The sequence below is a fragment of the Chanos chanos genome, chromosome 2, assembly GCF_902362185.1.
Source record: "Chanos chanos chromosome 2, fChaCha1.1, whole genome shotgun sequence".
NCBI lineage: Eukaryota > Metazoa > Chordata > Actinopteri > Gonorynchiformes > Chanidae > Chanos > Chanos chanos.
In genome coordinates this window covers 3,423,063-3,443,177 of record NC_044496.1, presented here as the reverse complement: position 1 = coordinate 3,443,177, position 20,115 = coordinate 3,423,063, and positions in this window count along the sequence as shown.

The window sequence follows — 20,115 nt, the reverse complement described above, 5'->3', positions numbered from 1 at the left end:
ACCACCAGGCAAATAATGATGATCGGTGATCCCTGTTTGCTGTCCAGGATGATTGATGCTCATTGAGATCCTGTCCTAACAAGAAAAACACACCATTAATCCTCATTAACCTAACAACCAGTGGACATATTTTAAAAACACAATTTAGATGATCTTCGTCATTCTCTCTCTCTCTCTCGCTCTCTCTCTTTCTCTTATACTGACCAAATAAAACTCCTCTCTGTTTTCTAAAATAGGTTTATATATGGTGATCCAGAGACAAACAGGTTGCGTTCGCTCTAGTACAATGCCCTTTGATAAAATTAATGTGATTTTTAAAATTACGCCATCTTAACCTTTGACAAATCAAATCGAGCGTGTTCAGATATCAGTGGTCGGCCAAGAGGAACACCTTTACTGAAGCTAGTGCCATGATAAGGTGGATATGCATATATAAAATATGGAGAAGTTGGCGACAGGGGATTTTAGCTGTGAAATAGTGAAATAGACAAGCAGTGGTTCCACTATATGCGTTCTCTATCTCTTTCTCTCTATTTTTGTGTGTGTGTGTGTGTGTGTGTGGTGGGAGGGGGGTGTCAATAAAAGAACGCTGCGAGTTCCACAAAAAATGAACTTCTTATAAAATCTGAAAACAGCTTAGGCTAGTTAGTAGTAACAGTAGTAGTGCACAGTCTGAAAACATTTTATCTGTTTTTGCTGAAATTGCCCTAGATTATGCTTATACGTTTGGGTGTTTTCTGTGTGCACTTCCTACACGGGCTATCTGGCCTGCTCTCGTCAGTAACAGCTCTCTCTGTTCCTTCCATTGTACTCTGGTGTGTACAGGAGATGAGATGTCAATATTTATTTTAGTGTGCCCTGGGGATCAAAGAAATTGGAACAGCATGTAAACTGATCAAATAATTGTTGTTGGATTAAGTTATCAGGCTGTTAAATTCCAAGCAAATAACAAGTTGCTTGTTAACCAGGTAACTGTACGGCTCTTGTGCCGTACAATTCTACGCTCGGTCCGAAATAAATAGGAGTGTCAGAAACATAACTAATCACCCCCCACCCTCCCAAGACCTTTAGAGGAACCAAGACTCGGAAGGGGAAGCCCATCCTCATCCAGCTGACACGGGGATAGTGACAGTATAGTTGTTAGATTATTTAATAGCATAATAATGGTAAAAGTCTATGAGAAATGACAGAAAAGCCTTGTGTGGTGTGGTGCTTACATGGGGTGAGGACAGGGGGTTTACTTTCTTGGAGGACAGCACACCAGCTAGGGCAATGAAGGGGCAGGGTGGGTGGAGGGGGGGGGGGCTGGGGGGATGGGGGGGCTGGTCAGGGTGTGGCTGGGGTTTGCTGAAATGAAGGACAAGAGAAATAGATTAGTTATTGAAATAGGTGGGTAGGAGAGTGTTTGAGTTGCATGGTCAGCTGAGCGCAGTGAGTGTTGGTGGGTAGATATTTGCAAATATACTTAATGATCTGAGTGGTACCTTTACATTTCATGTAAAGGAGTATTTGTTTGTTTGTTTGTTTTTTGTTTGTTTTTTTCTTTCGTTCTGTTTCTTTTGTGTATGTCACAATACTTAAGTGTGTTTTCTGACTGCTCTCACTCTGTTGTGTTTCTAGAACATTCTCTCTCTCTTGGCCATCTCTCAGCTGTCCTGGGCACTGTAGTGTGCAGTAGATCCAGACAGGCTGGGGATATAGCCGGGCTTGAACTGATCTAACATTGGAAAAGCAGGGTCATTGTGTGGGGTATAGTTACATGTTTCACTGCCCCGAGGGCTTTCACCAATCAATTCCACTCTCTGCTCGCAAACAGCACAACTGTTAGATTGTCCAAAGCCATCTCTCTTAGCTTATCAATACAAACTGGGTTGTTCTATTTAAAACTTGTGTATGTGATATTTAATCTGAAGTTAGTTAGATAGCGGTAATATTCTGTTATGGTATGAAAGATGTGTAACATCAAATTGGCACCTGTCTCTCTGAATAGTGACTCATAGCGATGCTAAGATTATGTGTGTAAGGCTTACATTTGAAAAGTCTGATCATTTAAAACGCAGAATCAGTGGCTTTCAGATACAAATTCAGATACAAACATTCTTACACTGCTTTATTGTCTCATGTTTCCAGATATGCTGGAAAGATTTTGAGAGTTCCCAAGCAGGAAACAAACCACATTAAGTTTACTCACTAGAAATGGGGTGAAGTAGCTGGTTCAACTTGTTTCTCAGCCTTGCTTGTGGACCCCCCTCCCTCTCTCTCTCTCCCCCTCCCTCTCTCTCTCTCTTTCTCTCTCCCTCTCCCTCTGTTGCTTGATTTATTAATTTATTAATCGGGTCAAACTTTAGTAAACCCCAAGAAACAGTCAGCCCAAAAATCATGCTCTCATGATAATGAGGTTTTACTTGGACTGGTCATATCAACGTTTCCAAGCGAATAGTTTCCGTCCCTACCGCGCGGGTGCAATGCGATATGTCTCAACGTGTTTCATTTACGAAAGAGGATATTCCCGTTTGTGGCTGATTGGGAGTTTGTGATTATGCGGGAGGGGCGGAGCATTGACCAGGAACGCACATCTGTGAGCTCCAGGACTGCTGAACTGTTTCGCCGGGAGTATTACTACTGACATCCACGGTCAGACAAGAACTGTCTCAATAAAACCCAACAGAATTAACGCAAGCTCTGCTTTGACATCGCAAAGCGCATATAGGAACTGTGACAAACAGCGTTTTCATTGGAAACAGTTGGCTGTTTTCTGCCGTTGATCAGTGTCGTTTCTTTTCCCAGTTAGATGGCAGAGGCAGTGAATTGTAAAGGAGACCGTTCAACTCGTGCGGCGCACAGCTCCGCGGACTCCGCTACTATGATCATGGTGCCCACTGCTTTGGAAGATGTTGCAGAGGAAGAAGACGTTTTCTTGCCCGACAGTAGGCAAGACACTTCAAAGACACGAGAAAGTCCGATAGAAGGGTCAGAAACACTGCCGACTTCAAAAGAAGGGCCAGGATTGTCACCGGTCAACCAGATGGAGAACGAGTTTCTGCACCTCACAATCCGGAAGCAGGTGTCTTACAGGTGAGCAGCCGATTGTGCGACGTGCTTTTTACGTGTTGTCTTCCGTGACACCCTGACTAAATGTACTCTTTGATAGAAGACTGGAATGAGCCGGTCGCTTTCGGGTTCTAGTCTTCTATCAAAGAGTATTCTCTCAAAGAGTATTCTCTGTATTGTGCCAGCCAGGGATCATAAACAGTTTGTTTCTGGCCGGCAGTCGTGTTTTGAAACAGTTGGGCCTTCATGCCCATGTAAATCATATTTACCTCTGCTCATTTATCTTAATGACAACCCGTGAAATTGTCAACAGCCGTGATATTGAACTGCATTAGAAATGCATCAAGTTATAAACGAGCGTAAAAAGTGAATCCTATAGCGTACCACCGGGGTCATTATTGGCTTTACAGATTAACCCGCTTAACTTATGCTTAAACTCTTAATCGTTAATAATGAATGTACGATGCGGAATGTTTGCATGAGCGAAGTGTCAAGGGTGCCGGCTGCACATCTGTTTGGTCTCCGCAACTTCTGACCTAATTCTGATGAGTTTGCCGCCTGACGTTTTTGGAGAGGCCGTCATTGGGTGATGCTCCTTACGTTGTTCGGCCCTACCAGGCATCTAAGCTCCTCTTTGGCGCGTTTGTCCGAGACCATGTCATCACGGAGGATATTTGGGTTAAAACTGGGAGATCAGGAGATTATCCCCCAATGTTTCTTACCTCCTGGGATCCGCTATTATCTTTCTGATGCCTGGAAATTGTTGGCAAACGGATGCCATGCATAATTTCACAATGTCAGGAGAAACCAGCGAGGCTCTTATGAAGTTTTTCAGATTCAGCTCTGCACGGCTGTCTTTCAGAGGCTTTTTGATGAGGAAACACTTAATCTTAACCCAGTTTTTTTTTCTTTCTTCTAATCTCAAATCCTGTTGGTGTGTGGAGTCCAGCCCATGCAGGCTTGTCTGTAATACTGTGTGTTTGGAGTAATGCCTTGCCCGGGAAATAGCTGGTTTCCTGGCGGCATGAGGTTTGGAGCAGTGACCCGTGACACACATGGCTGTGTGACTGGTAGCCTGACATCTTGATCTTGTTATTATTTGACAACACTTTGACAACGTCTGTGTCAAAAACTCATTCTCCATGCATTTCTCCACTTCACTTCTTCTTTCTTTCACTCATTCTGTGACTCTCTCTCTCTCTCTCTCTTTATCTCTCTCAATGCTCACAAACAAGAGCCAAAAGATTAGCACTTTATGCGTGATTTTTTTTTTTTTTTTTGGGTGGGGGAGGGGGGGGGGGTCTACATTTACAGAGAGACTTGTGCATCACCCAGCACAGGGATATATTTAGGCAAGAGGACTTTACCCTGCTCTCAGCTAGGGTTACTGTGTTACGGTGCGTTGAGATAGGGGATCATCTAAGCTGTGAGCAAAGGGCTTGATTTCTCTCGCTGTCTCTCTCTCTCTCTCTCTCTCTCTCTCTCTCTCTCTCTCTCTCTCTCTCTGTGTGTGTGTGTGAGAGCTGGCTCTGGGCTCAGTAGGGATTATATAATGATGTGCTAAGCTTTTACCCTAAGCAGTTAGCAGTGCAGTGACTGTATGATGGAGGAAGGCATGCTGACTCGCTCTTATGTAAGGTGGTGGGATGCCAGGCAGCTGGGCTCAGGGCTTTGTGTTTTACAGGGGAAATAAGAGACGTTTAAGAGTACCTTGGCTACTGAGCTGTGTCCGCTGATGAAAGTTGGATGAGGTCACTCTGGGCGCTCTGCCTCTCGGCCGTCATTCGTGCTTCTCGCTGAGTCACCCGGAGAGTGCCAGAGAGCGCCCGGTCGGAAACAGCAGGGCCGGGACGTGTGCCGGGAGGGCTAAATCGAAATGCCGGGTTTTTTTTTTTGTTGTGATAATGAAGGAGAAGTGACAAAGAATGTGTTGATCGCTAGCTTTAAAAAAAACAAAACAAACCGAAACAAAACAAAACAAAACAAAGGGAAAAAAAAACACCCAATAAAAAAATCACCATGACAACGAACGTATTCCCCACGACCATCCCACTCATCAGTTAATGTCTTTTGATCACTGTAATGGGCTTGGGTTTACACTGGGGAAAATTTAATGGATTCCTGTTAGCAGGTGAGGATCCAACAGGCACCTGCCACACCATAGACTTTACTGTAGCTTACAGGATTATTATATACATACGTAAACACACATACATACGAATAAAAACGTTCGTTATCCTGCACATTCACTTCATACATTCAGTGACCCTTCAAGCTATCGATTTTGTAGCTCCACTGTTACATTTTCAGCTGTTCAGTTTCCTTGTTGTTTTTTTTTTCTTGTTTTTTTTTGAGCTCTTGAGCATTCGTCTTGTCCTGAATTACTTAGAAACCCAAGCAGATGCTATGCCCAGGCGGGGTTCTTTATGAACAGAACTGTGAACTGCATCAGAGATGAGGAATCAAAAGGTCATTTCTTTGAGCGTGGTTACTGAAGCATATATTTTGACAGTCCGATAGAAACTCATGATATTTACTGATGTTTTCCTCCCTTCATAATGCCTGATGTCCTCATGTGAGGTGACAGTGCTTTAGTCTCATAAAACACTGAACAGTTCTCTGTTCTAATGTCTGTGTGCTCAACACTCAGCCTAACCCTAACCCGCTGTTCCCTATAACTGCATTATGAGTCTCTCTCTGTGTGTGTGTGTGTGTGTGTGTGTGTGTGTATCTTCCCTTGTTTTTTGATTGTATATGGGTGAGAGGAGGAGAATGGAGGTCCTCAGTCTTTTTCTCTCTTGTGCCTCTGAGGGTTCTTTCCCTTTGATAGTCATTTCTTTGTTTCATTTCTCTCCGACATTAATGTGTTTTCTTTCTCCTCTCTCTGTTTCTGAAAGGCTACATTTGTCTCAACGTGCAGGACACAAACGCCGCGGAAGAAATTCTCCTCCCATGGCTGGTATTAACACGTTCAATCATGGGAAATTAATATTGCCCGTCGTTTTCCCAGGCGTATTGAACTGGATTATTCAAGACATTATTGTTGGAGGTTTAATACGTTGCAGTTATTGTTCTCCAAAACGTAACACGAGTAATCTCTTACCATATACCAAACAAAGTTTTTTGGGGTGGGTTTCAGTGGCTGGATTTCATTCTTTCACTGATACTGGTTATAATGCCAAGCATGTATACATTGCTAATCTCTAGTCTGGTTAACTAGTATGCCAGGGTGGTTAGAGGTTTCAGTAAGTACACAGTCAGACTGAACAAATGGAAAGTCCTCTTGTGTCCAGATAAACCACAGTGATCAGTGAAGTCTCACTGGGGATCTTTACCAGTTTAGATGAGTATGTGTTTATGGTGTTTTGCTGAATTTGGACAGGAGTTATTTGATAAACAATCTAGGCCTGTATTGATAAGATGTATTGATATACGTTATATTTGCCTGGTATTTCAGATACGTCTTTTGGCTCTGAGAATATAAAAGCCATTTTCAAATCTAATTTACTAAAATAAAAGGTAATTTAATGTATTCTGCTCAATGCACTTTCCCACTAGCCAAAGTTTGCCTTCTGCTTTCGTTCTTATGGCATCGCTGATGTTTCAAGTATATTGTAAAGACATCTTGGCTAAAAATTCGTTTCTTTTTTTGTTTCCCTGCTGCTACGGGGAGCTGCAAATCTAATCTGATTCCTGTGTCGCACTGAGGCTGATGAGCTGATGTTTCACTGCTGTGTTACGCTGAAAAGCATGATTGATTGTCACAGAGAAAAGACACTGATGTTTGTTAGAGAGATATATGGTTTAATATGTATGAAAATGCCATGAGTGTTTTTGGTACTCTGATAAATAGGCATAAGAACGGACTGTACTTAAGAACGGAGGAGCTGAGTAAAATGTCTGTGGGTAGAGCCAGGTGTCAGGACAAGGGTTAAACACAAACCCGCAGCAGTTTCCTGTTGAACTGGGCGTTTCCGAGTTTTCAGAGGAAAGATGATGCAGTGAAATCATCTTGAAGCAGATGGTTAAATTTGCAGAGTAAGGGGAAGGGGGAGGGGTGTAGATCTGTTCTCAGACTAATCATCAGAGACTGTCGGAGTCCTCTGCGCTCGACGGGGTAAAGTCGTTGACTTTGATGATTGACTCTCAGGAGCACAAAACCAACTCACATTTAAACACAAGCCAGTGACTTAGAATACAACCTCCACAATGTCACCATTTAAACATAAGCCAGTGACTTAGAATACAACCTCCACAATGTCATCATTTAAACATAAGCCAGTGACTTAGAATACAACCTCCACGATGTCACCAGCCAGTGACTTAGAATACAACCTCCACAATGTCACCATTTAAACATAAGCCAGTGACTTAGAATACAACCTCCATGATGTCACCATTTAAACACAAGCCAGTGACTTAGAATACAACCTCCACAATGTCACCATTTAAACATAAGCCAGTGACTTAGAATACAACCTCCACAATGTCACCATTTAAACATAAGCCAGTGACTTAGAATACAACCTCCACAATGTCACCATTTAAACATAAGCCAGTGACTTAGAATACAACCTCCACAATGTCACCATTTAAACACAAGCCAGTGACTTAGAATACAACCTCCACAATGTCACCATTTAAACATAAGCCAGTGACTTAGAATACAACCTCCACAATGTCACCATTTAAACATAAGCCAATGACTTAGAATACAACCTCCACGATGTCACCATTTAAACACAAGCCAGTGACTTAGAATACAACCTCCATGATGTCACCATTTAAACATGAGCCAGTGACTTAGAATACAACCTCCACAATGTCACCATTTAAACATAAGCCAGTGACTTAGAATACAACCTCCACAATGTCACCATTTAAACACAAGCCAGTGACTTAGAATACAACCTCCATGATGTCACCATTTAAACATAAGCCAGTGACTTAGAATACAACCTCCACAATGTCACCAGCCAGTGACTTAGAATACAACCTCCACAATGTCACCATTTCAATACAAGCCAGTGACTTAGAATACAACCTCCACAATGTCATCATTTAAAAATAAGCCAGTGACTTAGAATACAACCTCCACAATGTCACCATTTAAACATAAGCCAGTGACTTAGAATACAACCTCCACAATGTCACCATTTAAACATAAGCCAGTGACTTAGAATACAACCTCCACAATGTCACCATTTAAACATAAGCCAGTGACTTAGAATACAACCTCCACAATGTCACCATTTAAACACAAGCCAGTGACTTAGAATACAACCTCCACAATGTCACCATTTAAACATAAGCCAGTGACTTAGAATACAACCTCCACAATGTCACCATTTAAACATAAGCCAATGACTTAGAATACAACCTCCACGATGTCACCATTTAAACACAAGCCAGTGACTTAGAATACAACCTCCATGATGTCACCATTTAAACATGAGCCAGTGACTTAGAATACAACCTCCACAATGTCACCATTTAAACATAAGCCAGTGACTTAGAATACAACCTCCACAATGTCACCATTTAAACACAAGCCAGTGACTTAGAATACAACCTCCATGATGTCACCATTTAAACATAAGCCAGTGACTTAGAATACAACCTCCACAATGTCACCAGCCAGTGACTTAGAATACAACCTCCACAATGTCACCATTTCAATACAAGCCAGTGACTTAGAATACAACCTCCACAATGTCATCATTTAAAAATAAGCCAGTGACTTAGAATACAACCTCCATGATGTCACCATTTAAACACAAGCCAGTGACTTAGAATACAACCTCCATGATGTCACCAGCCAGTGACTTAGAATACAACCTCCACAATGTCACCATTTAAACATAAGCCAGTGACTTAGAATACAACCTTTAGGATGTCACCAGCCAGTGACTTAGAATACAACCTCCATGATGTCACCAGCCAGTGACTTAGAATACAACCTCCATGATGTCACCATTTAAACATGAGCCAGTGACTTAGAATACAACCTTTAGGATGTCACCAGCCAGTGACTTAGAATACAACCTCCATGATGTCACCAGTCAGTGACTTAGAATACAACCTCCATGATGTCACCAGTCAGTGACTTAGAATACAACCTCCATGATGTCACCAGTCAGTGACTTAGAATACAACCTCCACAATGTCATCATTTAAACATAAGCCAGTGACTTAGAATACAACCTCCATGATGTCACCATTTAAACACAAGCCAGTGACTTAGAATACAACCTCCACAATGTCATCATTTAAACATAAGCCAGTGACTTAGAATACAACCTCCACGATGTCACCAGCCAGTGACTTAGAATACAACCTCCACGATGTCACCAGCCAGTGACTTAGAATACAACCTCCATGATGTCACCAGCCAGTGACTTAGAATACAACCTCCATGACGTCACCATTTAAACATGAGCCAGTGACTTAGAATACAACCTCCACAATGTCAGCATTTAAACATGAGCCAGTGACTTAGAATACAACCTTTAGGATGTCACCAGCCAGTGACTTAGAATACAACCTCCATGATGTCACCAGTCAGTGACTTAGAATACAACCTCCATGATGTCACCATTTAAACACAAGCCAGTGACTTAGAATACAACCTCCACAATGTCACCATTTAAACACAAGCCAGTGACTTAGAATACAACCTCCATGATGTCACCATTTAAACACAAGCCAGTGACTTAGAATACAACCTCCACAATGTCACCATTTAAACATAAGCCAGTGACTTAGAATACAACCTCCATGATGTCACCAGCCAGTGACTTAGAATACAACCTCCACAATGTCATCATTTAAACATAAGCCAGTGACTTAGAATACAACTTCCACATGTCACCATTTAAACATAAGCCAGTGACTTAGAATACAACCTCCATGATGTCACCAGCCAGTGCTCTGCAGACTACTGCAACAACTCCGGTAGACTGCGTGTTTCTGAGCTAGCTTTTAGCCTAGAGAAAAAATAAAACGAAACAAAACAAAACAAAACAAATATAGTGTCATATGATATTGTTTGGTTTCATGTGAAGAGTTCAATAAAAATTGTCCATGTGGGAACCGCCAGAGGTAAAGCTTTACTGTTTTTGTGCCAAAGCAAACCGGAGTTTCCAGTTAATTTCTCCAGAAGGCCTGTATGAAGTCTTGTTTGGTTTATTCAGACATTGATACGCAAATTTGCTCAAGCAAGCACACAGATCCGCTAATGACATCTGAACTACAACTACACTTGACATCAGATTTGATCCTGTTTTTGAATATTTAATCATAGAAGATGTCTGTACAAGTAGTGTATTTCCCACTAATTTAATGGGTTCACTGAGGAAGTTACGTTGATGCAAAACATCTTGAGAGAGAAAGAGAGAGACAGAGAGAGAGCACACACACACACACCACTGCAGTGGTCAGAGACTTGTCAGACTTTAAAGCTGCTTTAGTGAGGTGGCGGTGTTACTTTGGAATGATTAACCTTGGTGGGTTAGGGTGAGGGTTATGCAAACTCAGAGCTGACCACACAAATGGACTTCCTCACACTCACGCTCATCGCTTTCCTGTGACAGGGGTTTTCTGTTCGCATGTTTCAGATAAAGCAGAGTCAAAACCTTGCAGAATCAGTTAATGCCAACACTGTCAGAGAATACAATAGTTTAAATGAACAAATATCTGTCTAACAAATATCTATCTATCTATCTATCTATCTATCTATCTATCTATCTATCTATCTAGATGTTAATAGATATTTTCAGTTATTTTTTATCTGGATCAGAAGTTTTAACATTGGTGAAACACAGATTATGCCAAAGCCAGATAATATAAAATAATAACTATATTGTTGTGTTTCAGGGCCATTTCATTAGTATGTAAATGCAGGCAGGGTAAACGCTCTCGTATGCTGTCAGTCACTGGAACGCTGTGTCTGTATTTATAGTAACTGGCCTAATCATTTGATTGGGGTGGGGCTCACGCCTCTGGAATTCAGAATTGTTCTCATTTGTTGACTTATGTGGGCAAGCGCCAAGGACGCAGACAAACACGTAACACGCAGGCCATCAGCCCAACATCGCCCGCACTGCCCTGTCTGGCCCTGGGGCTTTCTTTCCCCCCCCCCCTACATCCTGTTTTTAAAGGCTATGACCGTATTGATTGAGATGGTTTGATATGGTTTTATTTGCTCCATTTGTTTCACTGAGACAGTCGGACTGCTCAGATTTTTAAAAGTCCTTCATTTCACTTTTTAAGGATTATCTTTGCCGTCTCTCGGAGATTTAGGCAAATTCAATTTCTCCACTGTTGACCCAGAAATGGCTCTTTGATTTGAGTTTGATCCAGTCGATCTGTGTCTGTTGACCTCTCTAGCTATCGGCACTCACTGATGTCAAACAGTTTTAAGTTTTTTGTGAAATGTAGTGACCTTTTAAATGGAAATGGACTTTGATTCACGTATCTATTCAACAAGACGGCAGGAATCTCAAAGAGACGGAGTGATGGGTTCGTTAAATGGATTTCATAGCAAATACCTGAAGGAAATTGAATGTTGTTGGTGTGAGGATGTGTAAGTTAATTCCTTTCCCCCCTCTCAGTTAAACCTTGACCTGTCTCTCACCTAGCAAGAAAGACAGTCTATGTGTCACATTCTGTCTAATGTGCTAACTGTAGCAGCTATAGTTTCTGTACTATAGAGTGGGAACGCTATCTTTTCTGATTCAACTTCTTTGCTGGCTACATGAAGGTCCCTTAATGGCCATGATGTGAAAAGGCGACTGTTCAAAGCCATTTATGCAGGATAATATTTGGTAGGGGTTTTTTTTGTCTTTGTTTTGTTTTTTTGCAGAGAGGAGGAAGCGATAGAGAGAGAATAGTTCCTGTACTCAGAGGCCAACGCTGTCAGCCGAGCATTAGTAACAGGGAAATGAAAGACAGATGATAAAAATAAAAAAAAAAAGGTTTTAACTTGTGGTTTGCCAGACTTCTATTTTTGTCTCTCGGTGACTGTTGTATGTTTATCTTTCTGTAACCTGTTAAACCTCATTCATTCATTCAGAAGCCGCTTATCCTAATTAGGGTCGCAGGGGTCGCTGGAGCCTATCCCAGCGTTCGTTGGACGAAAGGCGGGGAAACACCCTGAAGAGGTCGCCAGTCCATCGCAGTATTAAAGTCAGTTGGATGATCAGTCTGCCTATGATCTGTAGTGATGTGTCCATTCAGTTAAAAGCCTTTTTTTTTGTTCCCAAAGTCACCCGTTCTTCGACATAGAAAAATACACTCTGTGTGACCTTAGCTAAAGTCGTAATCCAGTGGTGGATTAAAACTAGAAGTATGTGTCTATTGAGTGTGTGGGCACTGATGTGTAGAGGACATTTAGAACAAACAGAATAAACTTTGACATTGTTAAGATATGCATTCATGAGATATAGGACGTAGGCTTATGTTTGAATCCTTTTTGTAGGCACAGCTAATATTCAACAAATACAGATCACCTAATCTCCAACAAAAGCCGCTGCTAGCTTTTAATTAAAATCTCTGTACGGAAATTGCGATCCAAAGGCATACTCTGTTTACCCGATTAGTTCTTGGAAGTGGGAGTAGATTTCTAGCCGCCTGTAATCTGTGCTGTATGTTGACACTGTAGTGTGCGATGCTAGTCTGTGTCGTGCGATGTTGTTTCGTGCTGTGTTAGCCGTGTTGTTTGGCGTCGCGATAGGATCAGGGTTAGGTCCGCGTTACAGTAGTTTCCCACCTAAAGTAGTACGATATGGACGCGCCAAACGAAACGACTTGCGCAGCACACAAACGTGATTCATTCAGTTTTATAAGCTTTCAGTTGGGTAGGCTACGTTAGGCCTACGCGGTTTGAGCACGTTTGCGTTGATGAATGACGAATCCATGAGAAAAAAAAAAAACTTCTGATTAAAGAAATGAGGAAAAATAGACGTGAGACTGCTGCAGAACAGCCCCGCAACCATGTACATATATGTGTGTGTGTGTGTGTGTGTGTGTGTGTATATATATATATATATATATATGTGTGTGTGTGTGTGTATATATATATACATATACATGTACATATATATATATATATGTGTGTGTGTGTGTGTGTGTGTGTATATATATATATATATATATATATATATATATATATATATATATATATGTGTGTGTGTGTGTGTGTGTAGATATATATATATGTGTGTGTGTGTGTGTATATATATATATATGTGTGTGTGTGTGTGTGTGTGTGTGTGTATAAATATATATGTGTGTGTGTGTGTGTGGGTATGTATATCTTTATGGTGAAGCGAAGGGGTTTTTTTTTTCTGCGTGTGGTCTGGAGCAGGGGTCAGTTGCAGTGTGTGGTGATGCCGTGTGGGGGCAGTTGGAGATGAAGATGAGCAGATCTGTAGGTACACTGATGGGGGGGGTGGGGGGGTCGGTTTACGAGCTGTGCGTGTACAAAGCTAGCACATGGCCCATTGAAGTCGTCTTAATGACATTAAAGCCACCAGACTTGTATGAATTATGAATATTAGCCTTTGTAGTCTCCCAGGCCAAAATGAAGATGAAGGAGATGGTGTTCTGATTCAGGAAGGACTGGGTCACGCTTTCTCATCTAAATCATATTCCACACAAAAGATGAAGACCTACATTCTCCAGGCTCTAAAGAGACTTGCAGAGAGCACCTTGTAACCTTATTATGTTTAATATTCGGAAAATATTAAATTATTTCAGGAAATGTGCGCTTTCTCCAAGCCACTTAGCCATTTGGCTAACCATTCCAAAAGCATCGTTATTAAAAGAGCTATTGTTTATAGGCGGTGCATTGTAGGTTATTGGTGATTATGTCATGGTACACATAATCCAGTTATTTTGGAAAGCGGATGACATATTCTCTTCCTTGGTAAACCAGTCAGTAATGAGTGAATTCATGTTGGACTTGTAAGTGTGCTTATGATTCTTTGATAAAACCATAGACTTTTTTCTATCATAATTACCATCTAAAATAAACAGTCAAGGTAGCATATCTGTCTAATGTGCAGCCTTTAAGAAACAGAACAGCCTTTAATGGAGAGAACTAGGTTTAGATGTGTTTTTGGATGTGTTCTGTCAGTGTCTCTGATGTGGCCTAGCCTAGAGAACCTCTGACGTGTGTCTCTTCAGACTGTCGTCTGGCTGTCTGTGGAAGCCCTGTTGTTGTCGGTTCTTAACCAGGTTATCCAGTAACTGATGCGCAGGGAGTCCAGCGGCGTAAACACGCTCATCTGTGCCATATGCCTTCACTTTGCTCAGTTAGCATGTGATCTTACCTCACTGGGCTATACACTTCTCCGCGCACGCGCTCCTCTGCTAATCACAACACGCTAATCGCAACACGCTCACTCCGGCCGCTGTGGACTGACCTCATAGACTGTTTTTGTGGTGGTTTTATTTTTAACGTGCTGCTCAAGAAATTTCCAGTAAGTCGACTGATTGATTGATTGATTGATTGACTGACTGATTGAATGATTGAGAGTCAGATAATATTCTCCATATTCCCCAGTCGAAAAAACAAAAAACAAAAAACCCGGAACGATCAGTGCTTCCCTAATGAAGACCCTGGGAGAGAATCTGATCTGGTGACAGATTTATCACAGAGGTCTCCACATGCATAGGGCTGATATGATACATTTCGTGCCTGTGTTTCTTATCAGGTTTATTATGATATTGTAGGTTTTTGGATACTACATGTACGTTTCAGTTCTGTTTTTTAGCAACACTGGTATTGTCGCTTGTCCCTCTTGGGAACAATTTTTGGAGTCGCAGAGACCAGTAAGACAGTAAACTTTGCTTAAAATGAGAACCTGTTCATATGTCCCATATCTTTAAGATGCTATCTTTAAGATCGGTGAAAAACGGATGTTTATTATCAATAAGAATGACCAGGACTAGTGAAGTAGGTTCAGGTCAGTATGTAGACTGCTTTAGATATTGCACCAGCTGCTCAAGACCAGCTGAACTGCTGTTTTCTTCAGAAAATGAAATAACAAAAACACGTGATTTCTTTTGATCTTGAAGTGTAACGAAAGCATAAAACATAAACCAAGACATCTGTCTGCTATCCCCTCCCAGTCACTGTAAAAGCCCTGGTTAGCATTTAAGCTCTTTATCTAGCTTTCAGTTAGCCCACAGTCACATTTTCGATCATTGTCAATAAAGACTTTATGATTTATGTTATGATTTCATTTGACTTTGTTCCGTTTTGACGACATGTGTGTTTCAATCACGCTGCTTTAAACAGACTGGGGGGGGACTGATGAAAGTCTTATTCCTGGATGTTTCTGGATTCTTGGTCTGGTGCTGGAAATGTATGCACATAATTGAGATTTCTCTGGGGCTGCTGAGCTGAATCAGGTTGTCCAGATTGGAGATGTGACTGTGTTAGGGCACAGGTGGCACAGGGGCACAGTCATGATGGGCTCAGAGCCCTGTGTCTTTCCCCTGCTCAGAGAGAGAGAGAGAGAGAGAGAGAGGGAGAGAGAGAGAGACAGATAGAGAGAGAGAGAGCAGGAGAGAAAGAGAGACAGGGCGAGAGAGAGAGAGACAGGGAGAGAGAGAGAGACAGACAGAGAGACAGGGGAAGAGAGACAGGGAGAGAGAGAGAAAGAGAGACAGGGAGAGAGAGAGAGACAGACAGAGAGACAGGGAAAGAGAGAGAGAGAGAGAGAGAGAGAAAGAGAGAGAGAGAGTGGGAGGGAGGGAGGGAGGGAGGGAGGGAGGGCAGGCATGCAGGCAGAAATAGCGTGCGGTGAAGATGTGTTAGTGTTGGTTTGAGGGTGAACAGATGAAAGAAAGAGGGAGATGATGTAATTGAGTACTAACTATATCTGTACTAACGGAGGGATCACTAATGTCCTGTCTGTTTGACCAGAGTGGTAAACTGCCCTGAGTCAGAGTCCCAATACACAAACCGATCCACAAACTAATCTCAAAACCTAAATCTGTACATACACTGACTTCATAGGGTTCCAAATCCTCTGGTTCAAGGAATTCCTGTATTATTGTTTGAAAACGATATATAAAAGTCATTGAGAAGGCTATATATTGAGTTAAGCTGGGAATATTAGTGCCCATACAATGATAGCCCCCTCGTGTGTGTGTGTTTGTGCGCGCGCGCATGTGTGTGCGTGAGAGTGAGAGTGAGTGACTGAGGGAGTCTGTGTGTGTGTGGCTGTGTGTGTGCGTGTTTGTGTGTATGCGTGTGTGTGTGTGTGTGTGTGTGTGTGTGTGTGTGTATGCGCTTGTGTGTGTCTGTGTGTGCGTGCGTGCGTGCGTGTGTGTGTGTGTGTGTGCGTTTGTGTGTGTCTGTGTGTATGTGTCTGCGTGTGTGTGTGTGTGCGTGTGCGTGCATGTGTGTGTGTGAGTGTGTGTCTGCGTGTGCGTGCGAGTGTGTATGCGCGTGTGTGTGTCTGTGTGTGTGTGCGTGCATGTGTGTGTGTGTGTTTGTGTGTGTGTGTTAACTAGGCTGAAACAGAAGGGCCCGTGCGGTACCGTCTCTGTTAGTCCTTGTGTCCACCTGGTGTTTGAAGAGGTTCCTGCTCCTCTCAATGAGTCCCTCACATCTTCTCCTTTCATCGGCCGCTCTTTCCCTCTCTCTTCTCCTCCTTTGCTTTACCCCTTCTCTCTCTCTCTCTCCCTCTCTCTTCTCCTCCATTGCTTTACCCCTTCTCTCTCTCTCTCTCTCTCTCCCTCTCTCTCCAGTGTCTGTTTTAGATGAGAGGCAAGGACTGAAACCTCCCCTGTCAAATTAAGTTCACTCACACACACACACACACAGACACACATAAGGCGACACACAGACAGACACACACACACACAGTCACTCGATGTTCCTCTCTGTACGGACACGTTTGGTGATAATTACTTTCTGCGGGCACTTCCTGAAAACAGGACAAACGGTCATGAAACCCAGCACGGTGAAGAGGGGAGAAATAATGTCATCCTTCTTTTTTCCGAACGACCACGCGGAGCTCCTCAAGAGAGCCGACCTGAAAAGAGGAAGAAGAGTGTTTGATTGAAAAGGAGAGGGAACATCTGAGGGGTTGCCGTGACAACGGGCCGGCGGCGGGCCGGTAGTCGGGGGGGGGGGGGGCAGGGGCAGGGGCTGTGGGATGGAGAGGGAAAGGATAGGGCTGTGGAGTCAAGATAATGAGTTGAAAAAAGAGAGAGAGTGAGAGAGAGAGGGAGACAAAGAGAGAGAGAAAGAGAGAGAGAAGGGGAAACTCATTTTGGCTCCCCTGTCAGGTCTCCTCTGGGCTGCACCGAGACAAGAGAAAAGAGTCATTATGACAGAAATGGTCTCCGAAACACTGTATGAAACGGCTGTAGAGAGAAGTATACTAACCTGCCTGAAGAGAGAGAGAGAGAGAGAGAGAGAGAAAGATCTCCACGCTCCTCTCTCCGCAGTCAGTCAGAGAGAGAGAGAGACGATGAAAAAGGCTGGCATTTCACGGACAGATGGTGTTATGTGTGTTGTAAAATTGATTTTGAAATCGATATCAGCAGCTCCTTTTCCCTGCTCATGATTAACTGGATCTGTCTGTGGTATCAGTTACTGAATAATATAATTATAAAAATATGAGTTTTTGTTAAGGAAGAGAAAACCCTGTATTGCTTATGACATGCCGAGTAAATCCCCTGGTTCAGAAATACACTGGGAAATAAAAGAAGAAGGAGGAACCGTGCGCTAGGCTGAAGAGTGTACCTGTTAGATGAATGTATGCTTCTTTCCATTAGTGTATTCCTCATCTTCATTTACATATAAGCTACTCATATCTGCCACATGGCTCAAAGAGTACAATTTAAATACCAGTTATGAAAAATCGAACCATCTTAGTGTGTGTGTGTGAGTGAGGGAGGGAGTCTGTGTGCATGTGAGTGTGTGTGTGTGTGTGTGTGTGTGTGTGTGTGTGTGTGTGTGTGTGAGAGAGTGTGTGAGTGAGTGAGTGTGTGAGTGAGTGAGTGTGAGTGAGTGAGTGTGTGAGTGAGTGTGTGTGTGAGTGTGTGTGTGTGTGTGTGTGTGTTTCCCCACATGTCTCATTTTTTGCTCTGCTGACTGGTGTTGACTGATGATCAGGCATTTGAGTGAAGAATGATTTGGTTGTTGGCAGGAAATCACGGTGTGGGCGTTTGCTAATTGAGTGTGCTGCTTTGCTAATGCTGCTTCACTCTCCCTCATTTTCTGTCTCTTCATCATCACCATCATCTTCGTCATCCTCATCGTCAGCAGGAATGGCAGCCGCGGCAACAGCCCACGGCAGAATACACCACTCACACTGCGATGCTTGATTAACACTGTAGACACTGCCACCGCTATTCTAGCTGTTTCACATTGAAACGAGACACCATGTATTTATTGAGCTTTGCTGAGTGGACAGTGAAAGAGCTGTAATATAGAGAATGCCCTGTGTATGTCCCCCGTATGCCCATGTAGTACACCCCCAGGGCATCGTATACATACACACACTGTGTGTGTAAAGGATCAGTGTACTGTAAGTGTTAGTGTTTTACTGGCCTTTAGTGGACAGTAATAAGCCTGTGGGAACTGCAGCTGGACCAGTGCTGCGTGTGGTAGAGACTCCAGCTGGACACAAAGGTCTGTTTGATAAGCAAAAGCAGGTTGTTGAGTCATTTTCACAAGCTCCAGGCAGAGAAAACTTGAGAGTCTTCATCAGTAGTCTCTGCGTTGGTTGGTGATGGAGTTTTCGATTCGGTTCTGTTCGGGGTTTTTTTTTGTGTGGTACCTTTAACTACAGACATTGTCACAAAGCGGCTTTACGGGTCTGAGACCTTCACTGTACAAGCTTAAGACAACAGTGACTAGCAAAAACTCCCTTTGGCTGAAATAGGGAAAAATAATTGAGAGGAACTAGGGCTCATAAGGAGGAGCCCACCCTTTTCTGGATGGCATTGAGTTATTAGATTAGTTATTCTTATCTAGAGAGTATGTAGATGGAGGAATCAGATTTTCCTCTCTTGGAAGAATTTGTTCATGAAAGCTAGAGCTGGGTTGTATTTAATGATTTCTTTAAATAAGGGATTAATTAAAAAAACATAATAAAAAAAAACAGATAAAAAAACCAAAATTGGTCTGGGAGGATGGTGACTTTTCAGCAATTGTAATTATTATCATTTTTTAAACCTGATATGTTAAACTGTTTAAATTTAGTGTAGTATACATAGAGGTGGGCTTATGATGTACACGTTCTTATGGCTGGAATATGCTATTAATCGCCCCATTGCCTGAGAGAGAGTGTTTTCATAACACACACTCCACACTCTTTGAGTGTGAGACGGGGGGGGGGGGGGGGGTGTGTGAGAGGGACAAAGAACCGTGTCAGATGTCCTGATTTAAAGCCTGTGGAGAGAAGGCTCTGTCACACACACACACACACACACACAGCGCTCCTGTCAGGGTGAAGGGTTAAGAGATTAAACTGAAAGATGGGGAGAGAGAGAGAGAAAGAGAGAAGGAAAAGTGTGTGTATGTGTTATGTATGTGGAATGGTGTGTGTGTAGGTCAGAGAGAGAGAGACAGAGAGAGAGAGAGGGAGAGAGAGAGAGAGAGAAAGAAGGAAAAGTGTGTGTACGTGTTATGTGTGTGGAATGGTGTGTTTGTAGGTCAGAGAGAAAGAGAGAGAGAGAGAGAGAGAGAGAGAGAGAGAGTTTGTGTGTATGGAAGGATGTGTTAGAGAGAAAGAGGAAGATGGGGAGAAAAAAGTGTTTTCTGTGTGTGTGTGTGTGTGTGTGTGTGTGTGTGTGTGTGTGTGTGTATCAGAGAAAGAGTTGGAGCCCGTGTGGCTGTGTTGAGAATAAAGGCAGCATTACCAACACGGCAGGAGGAGCAGGAGAGATGAGTGTCAGTGAGCAGTGACCAGGTGTGTGCTCAAACAGCGCCCACACCAAAGAAGACAAAAGAAGAGAAAGAGACTGTTTCCTCTAAGCGCTCATCTCTGCCCAACACAAAATGTTTGTCTCACCGCCTCTACTGACAGCAAATCA